Source organism: Pinus tabuliformis, chromosome J (assembly GCF_031772625.1).
Source record: "Pinus tabuliformis cultivar Carrire ecotype Pingquan chromosome J, CPIR1, whole genome shotgun sequence".
NCBI lineage: Eukaryota > Viridiplantae > Streptophyta > Pinopsida > Pinales > Pinaceae > Pinus > Pinus tabuliformis.
This window is the reverse complement of record NC_142295.1, coordinates 271,154,416-271,162,484: the sequence shown is the minus strand read 5'-3', so window position 1 is coordinate 271,162,484 and position 8,069 is coordinate 271,154,416. Positions and strand designations below refer to the sequence as shown.

General features: G+C 38.0%; 1 pseudogene; it reads left to right on the top strand.

Moving 5' to 3' along the window:
- The first annotated feature begins 479 nt into the window (after positions 1 to 479).
- On the top strand, positions 480 to 7,711 carry LOC149226820 (pentatricopeptide repeat-containing protein At2g13600-like; annotated as a pseudogene).
- Positions 7,712 to 8,069: the final 358 nt, after the last annotated feature.

The window sequence follows — 8,069 nt, the reverse complement described above, 5'->3', positions numbered from 1 at the left end:
TCACCTCCCATATGAAAGCTAGCCCAACCTAACCTCAACCTAGGCACCCCAAAAAGGAAAAGACCTCCACATTATCATATATTGTTATACAAAGTAAATAACATTTTAAAAGGTTTTTTTCCGTCTCACAATTAAGTTGAAATATGAAATAGTTAAGCTGCGCTTGCAGAGAGGGTGACGAAGCAAATTCCAACCTCGGTTCCAACCAGAAAGTTTAATCAAATTGCAGCATGCCTGCCAAGATTGCAGAGAGATGGTGACAAAGCAAATTCCAACCTCTGTTCCAACCAGAAAGTTTAATCAAATTGCAGCATGCCTGCCAAGATTGCAGAGAGATGGCGACAAAGCAAATTCCAACCTCTGTTCCAACCAGAAAGTTTAATCAAATTGCAGCATGCCTGCCAAGATTCCCCACGGCATCTTAACAATGAAAACACGCATATAAATGACTGGTGTAAAACTCTCACTCCAGTGGGGATATGTTGAAGCAGCGCGCCTCCTATGCGTGCGTGCGTCTGTTGCAGGCATCAACTCGAATGAAATCTCTTCGCAACGGTAAATCGATCCATGCGCACATCACGAAAACCTGTTTTGACGCAGATACATATCTGTTCAATAATCTTCTCAACATGTACATCAGATGTGGGGGTGTGGAAGATGCATGCCAAATGTTTGACCAAATTGCTCACCCAGACTTGGTATCTTGGACTTCCATGATATCTGGATTTGCTCAACATGGTTATAGCGAAGAGGCTTTGAAGCTGTATTGCCATATGCTGCGTTCGGGTACTCAGCCCAACCAATTTACACTTGCGAGCGTGCTGAGGACTTGTACCTCTATCCGGAGTCTCCAACAGCTTCATGGTTTTATCATCAAAGCTGAATTTGATTTGGACGTCTTTGTGGGTTCTTCTTTGCTTGATATGTATGCAAAGCTCGAAAGTATGAAGGATGCGCACCAAGTGTTTGACAAAATGCCTGAGAGAAACCTGGTTTCTTGGACTTCATTGATTACAATGTATGTTCAGAACAGGCATGCCGATGATGCTTTGAGGCTTTTTTGTCAAATGCAAGTTTTGGGTATGAAGCCGGACATGTTCACCTTCGCCAGCATCTTTCAGGCATGTGCTATAATGGCTGCTTTGCAACAGGCTAAACAGGTACATTGTCAGTTTCTTAAAACCAGGCTTGTGCCAGATGTATATGTAGGGAATGCCCTGGTTGATATGTATGCTAAATGTGGTAGTATGAAAGATGCACGCCATGTGTTTGACAAAATGTCTCAATACGATACGGTTTCATGGAGTACTATGATTGCAGGATATGCCCAGCATGGGATGGGTGACGAGGCTCTAATTCTATTTTCCCAAATGCAGCAGTTGGCCGTGAAGGTGAATCATGTCACCTTTCTAGGTGTTCTATCTGCTTGCAGCCATGTAGGATTATTGGAACAAGGGCGGCGGTACTTTGAATCCATGAGTAAAGATTATGGCATTGTCCCGAGATTGGAGCATTATGCCTGCATGGTTGATCTTCTTGGGCGTGCGGGATTTCTTGATGAGGCAGAGGAGTTGATCAATAAAATGCCTTTGGAACCTGGTCTTGTTGTGTGGCGAACATTCCTTGGTGCCTGCAGAATACATGGAAATGTGAAGCTGGCGAAGCATGCAGCTGAGCACATTCTTGAGTTGGAATCACAGGATGCCGGGACATATGTGCTTCTTTCCAATATATATGCCTCCGCTGGTATGTGGGATCATGTAGATAGTGTAAGAAAATTAATGAAAGATAGAGGGGTGAGAAAGCAGCCTGGTTGTAGCTGGATTGAAGTCAAGAGCAGTGTACATGCGTTTGTTGTGGGAGACACATCTGAACCACAAATGTTGGAGGTGTGAAAAATTGGAGAAATTAAACAGGCAATTTAATGCCAGCAGGACCTTGCTCCGCTGGTGGAGTGAACGGAGTGTTAAGCCGTCTACTAAGCTTCCATTTTTATTGTGGCCTACCTCACCCACGTTGCATGCATTTCAAAAGGATGCGCGAACCATTTTGAGGGAATGGATACGTTTCAGACATAGGAACGCATAGTTCCTCAAAAAAGCCTAACTTAAATCTCTGTGCCTAACTTGAATGTTCTGCTACATGATATGAAGGAAGAACAATAGAAGTGCTCCATCTGCCATACACAAGGAAAATAATTGCAATGATTTTCAGGTTGTTAGCACTCCCTTTGGCACTTTTACGTGAGTTATTAAGATCCAGCGACTGCCAAAATTTTGCAAGTTTATTCCCATAAATATGGGCTTCAAAATTATTTGAAGGTGCAAGCCAGTTACATCATTTGGACACTTGTGTGTTGCTCTGATGGCATTACTGGCAATACCTAAACGAAACGAGCAATATGTGTTACCAACTTCGCCTTGGTAGCCAACCTCCCAAGCCATGGTGAGAGTTTGTATGTTTAATAAATATGCAGTTCCGCTTTAACCCTGAGTTTTGCCAGTTCAAAATCAAGATAAAAGATGATGGATGTTATTTTGTTTTTAGTGCCCTGTTTTGGTTCAGTAACTATTAATTCCCTAGAAGGTATACAGATATTTGCAAGCAGCCAAAAATGTTTTGAGATCTTTGGGTTGGTGAAGAATATGTGGGTGAGGTCAGAATTATTCACATTCTTCATCAAAAGAAAAGGAAAGATTTTTCACACAACTTGCAACATATTTAAATAAGCACATTGAAGAGAAAAAGAACATCATTTAGCTGTGGTTGAAAGCCTCTTCTTACAGATATGTGTTTTCGGCAAAAGACTGTTATGTATTTTCTGTGTTGCAATACCCCTTCAGTCAAATAAGATTGTATGCCAAAGTAAATGAAAAGGCATACAGAGATACATTAGGATCGATTCCCTATAGCATAGACATGCATAGAGAGATACATTAAGATTGATTCCTTGTAGCATTCGTCACTATACCAATAAAAAGACTGGGAGTGTGCATTTTCTTTCTGTAAACATATGAACTAAATATTTGACAGCTATGACACTAAGGCACCAAAGTCTACTGCACTAAATACTGATTTAAGCTCTTTTTATACTTGCAGAAAGGTATGGGAAAATAATTAGTTTAGCGGATTGAGTTCCCATTAATGCATCAGAGGTTTCTGCAACCATATCATTATCGTATGTAATGTGAAATGTAGAGTTGAAGTGGCTTCACAGGAATTTAAGTTATTATTATATAGTATGGAACCTCACTGATAAGAGGGCCCCATTTTGCAACAATTATCAGTTTGCCAAAGTGGGATAGAAATGCATATTACAATAAGAGAGAGCTATGGAAATGAGTGTTGCGAAACTTGGACTTGGCAAAACGTTGGCAAGGGCTCAAAATCATTGACTTGAAAACCTTGGTAAAAAATGGGAAAACTGAACCATAAGTTGCCCAACAATAAAGAATACTTCCGAAATTCAAGACAAACGATCTTCCATGTTAGTGACTCTTGCTGTAGCTGCTGGTTTTTCCAAAAATCAACAAAATATTGGTTTACTCACTATTTTTCGCAGACTGCAAAATACCAGCCTCTTTTTGGGCTGATGACTTGTTTCAGGCAGAATTCACCAGGTAATTGCAAAAAACTTAAAACTTACACATAAGTTGCTGAGCAATAAAAAATGAATTAGAAAGTTGAGGCAAAATGGAAAAATCTACCTTTTAAGTGACCTTTTTGCTGGAGCTCCCTATTTTTTCAGGGAATCAGCAAAAAACTCTTTGACTTGTCATCTTTTGCAGACTGCAAAAATTCAGCATCTCTTTGTGCACATGACTCGATTTCATTTTATTTTTAATTCACAGGGAGAAATGAATCCTAACTCTGCACTATCATGGTAAAGATCACTTTATGGTGAAGAATGTCGCATCTCAACCACTAAACCATTAGTTATTTCAACCTCAATGGGTTAAATTTATGCATATTTTTTGCTCTCAAACAAGGGAAACTCATTCTACAATCCATCCAGTATGGTAAGATTTATAATAATATAATGTGATTTTATTTATTTTTTAAATAAATAACAATAGAAACCAGAATAGATCCATCTTAACTTTAGATTTTTATGTTGCGATTGACACTGAAAATTGTGAAAATTGAAAAATGAAAATTGTGAAAATTGAAAAATGTTAATATATGTAGTAATTTCTACTTCCATGGAATTACATAGTCATGCATATGAGTCGTCTGCCTTTATGTGGTGGGCTTAGGCTGAAAGCCAATCTCAGTTCAAACAGAAGTTACATAGTCAAAGCGTAGTCTTGTACCTTTATGCGAGCTTAGGCTCAAAACGAATCTCAATTCAACGTCAAATAATTTAGTTCGGACTAAAAGTTGTAAAGAACTGGAAATTTGAAGTAGACAATACTTTTAAAGAAGCGGAGATCTTTTTATTTGAGATACTATATTTTCAGTGTTATAAAATTTTACATTCCATAAAATTCCAGCTTCAAAGGAAATCGGGACCTTTTCTCTTAAACATGGAAAATTCTATGAATGACATTTTTTATTAAAGTTTAGAAATTTTTACAAATTTTACTAAATTTTAATTTGTAAATTATAAAATGTTCGTTGATATATTTATAAAAACATTCAACTTTCTAATGGTTTTATATTTAATTTCTATATATTTTTTTGATAAAATAATAAAAAATAGCCGATTTACGAATATTAATCCTAAAATTTTCATGTCCCTAAAATTATATATGTATATATTTTCCTGACTCAAAGTAGCTAAATCGATTAATCATTCATTATTTCATAATATTAAATTATATTTTGTTACCATCCAGAGACACCTGCAAACCTTGACACAAGCAAAATGGTATTTTGCAGCTTCTCTAAACCCTATGCAGTAGCAAGGGGATTTACAGTTTTTGCTGAATAAGCGGTATGCGTGAACCATAGTCAAGAATGATCGCATTGTCATGCTTGATGCGGACAATCTTTTCCTGCAGAATACGGATGAGCTTTTGAAGTGTGGGCAATTCTGTGCCGCCTTCATTAATCCCTGTATTTTCCATACAGGCTTTTTTTTGTTACAGGTATGCTACTTCGTTTTGGCTTTCTTTCTTTGACAGATGCCTAAACTGGCGAGATGCTCCACTGGTTGAAGAACCCTCCTGCAAGCGTCGACACCTTGGTTACTTGAAAATGAATAGCAGATTGTATTCATTTGTTGTATGTACTGTCATTTATGTTTAAATTTTGATATCTGTCTCTAAATGTGGTTTATTTATTTTTGTCTGTAGGTCTCAGTGAATGTGTTCCATGATATGATGCATGAACTGAAAACATTAAGAAAAAACAGAGATAGTACAGACCCTTCTCTTGTGTAATGGAAGAAGGGTACTTCCACTCGTTTACATATGTCCTTTACTTTCAGTGCCTCCCTTTCTATCTGCTATCAGTTCTTGTTTCTTTCTGCTAATTGAACTAATTAGTCAAGGTTCAATGATTTTAATTATGGTATAACAAAGCTTGTGCCCAAACATTACTCAATTACTCCACGCTTAGTAGGAATCCATGTTCTCACCATGGCTTCGGAGGTCCGCAGCATTAGGCACCCATGTTCTTAATCCATGTTCTCACCATGGCTTGGGAGGTCCGCAGCATTAGGCACCCATGTTCTTAATCCATGTTCTCACCATGGCTTGGGAGGTCCGTAGCATTAGGGACCCAGGTTCTTAATCCATGTTCTCACCATGGCTTGGGAGGTCTGCAGCATTAGGCACCCAGGTTCTTAATCCATGTTCTCACCATGGTTTGGGAGGTCTGCAACATTAGGCACACATGTTCTTACCATGGTTTGGGAGGTCCAGATCATTACTCATTTATTGTTGCATTTTAGTGATGTCAGTTTTTCCTGAATTTACCTCTATATTAGCCAATGCTAACGTATACCCTTAGTGTTTTTTTGCACATCCTAGATGCACTTCCCTTACATTGGATATCTTCTCGGCCTTACTTTTGTCAGCACTTCACATTGATTCTTCTTAATATAATAAGGTCTTGATGGTCTTGATTGATTTCTTCCCAATGATTTTATTATTAGTGGTCTTTTCATGGCATTGAGGAAGCTTTAAGCTTCTTGGTTAGCTTAGAGATTGTGTTAATAGAAATAAAAAGATCTCTCTTAGTAAACCATTATTAAAGTAGGAGGGCATTGAAGGCTTGCTTGTAAAGCTTCATCTTACTAAAAGGACAATATAGCACAAAATATAATGAATATACTAAGTATACAAAATCATAGTTGAAAGCATTGCGTCCATGTATTGTAAGGGTTGCACAACAACCTTAATTAATCAAGAAATAGATGAGGCATATCTATATAAAAACAACTCATCATGGGATGTCTTTTTTGGAATCATAATTACCATTAGACTAAAACTCGTGGGCATTACTCTCAGTGACATTCGCTAGAGTTAGGATCCATGAGAGGTGGTTAGTCCATGTCACAAAACACAAGGGGAGCACTGAACCAATTGTCCAATAATTTCGCCCAGTGCGACCCTGGTGAGTTTTGAACTCAAGACCTATTGCTCTGATACCACTTGTTGGAATCACGATTACTGTTACACCAAAACCCGCATGCATTAGTCTCTGCTACAAACGCTAGAGCTAGAATCCACGAGAGGCAATTAGTCCATGTCGCGAAACATACAGAGAGCGCTAAACCTAATGTCCATCAGTCTTAATTGTGTATCCTTAAGAGTATATTTTTTATTTTCTCTATATATATTCATTTGTGCAATTAGGCCTAAATTATGGCAGAACTATAATAATTTGATTTCACATGGTGGTCCTTACATTAGATTAGAAAGGACACACCATTGTTCTCACGTTTCAAATGTTTTCCATTTTATAAGAGAGTGTGTGTAGTCCATGCTAGAAATTGTCAAAATTTCATCAAATCAATTTTTATATACGAGCATTTCATCGATATTCAAGGAGAATTGATCCACCTTAATTTGTTGGTTTCCTAAATGATAGAGTTAAGGTTGTATTACATATTTGCAGCTGAAATAACATGTGCCATGTGGACCAAACATTGTCATCACTTATCTTCACTTTTCCTAGTGGTCCATGGATGAAGCCACGGTACTGGTGGTCATGGTTAGTTCTCCCCTTAGGGCTTTCTTGGCATGAGCAAAGGCATCAGACAATAGGGTATGGATGCTTTCTTCCATGTTGTATTGAACCATCTTGTTCTTTAAGTATTGGAGACCCTATTCTTCTAACTAACAAGATCATTGCAAGATGCAGGTATGGTGTAGAGATTCCTTTGATTATAATCGAGTCACAATTTTATTTGGTCACTTTGGCTCTGTCGATAATTGCTTGCATGGGCTCCTATACAACTCCATCTAAGTTCTACCTCTTGAAATTAGAGCAGGGTATGTCATTATATTCTATTGTTCCCACGTTGTTGGTTCTGTTTAGTATGGTGCGAAGTTACTTGCTTCCATTTTTGCTTGTTCCAAGAAATCCTCTAATTGGCTGGGGACTTTATTTAGAAAGTTCCATGTCAATTGGGGCTCTTATTATAAATTCCATCAAGCTCCCAATTTTTTTCGTGTTCACCACTTGGTTGGGCATATTCAAGGTGCTTCTTGTCATGGCCTTTCCTCTTTATACCAATGGTGTTGAGAATGCAACAAGATGATGGAGCTTAGTGGAAAGGAGTCGCCTTCACTAAGTGGGCCCGCAGGGAAATTATGGCGCAAAGTCTATTTTTAGATTGTCTATTTTTAGACATATGGATCATGGTCTATGAGTTGCAGGATGCTGTTTATGGATGATTGGTCATGTTGGGAAAAATAGATGGACTTCTATTTTTGGTTCACAGCGGTGTGATCAAAGTCTATTTTTAGACTGTCAGGCTAAAAATAGAAAAGTCAAATATTATTGTCTCATAATAATATTTAGACTATAAACATTATCTTACCCTCTTGGAACACTTCAGTTTGAGCTACAGATGTGGCACATGCAGCTGTCAGAAGGAAATATGCTTTTCTTGTCAG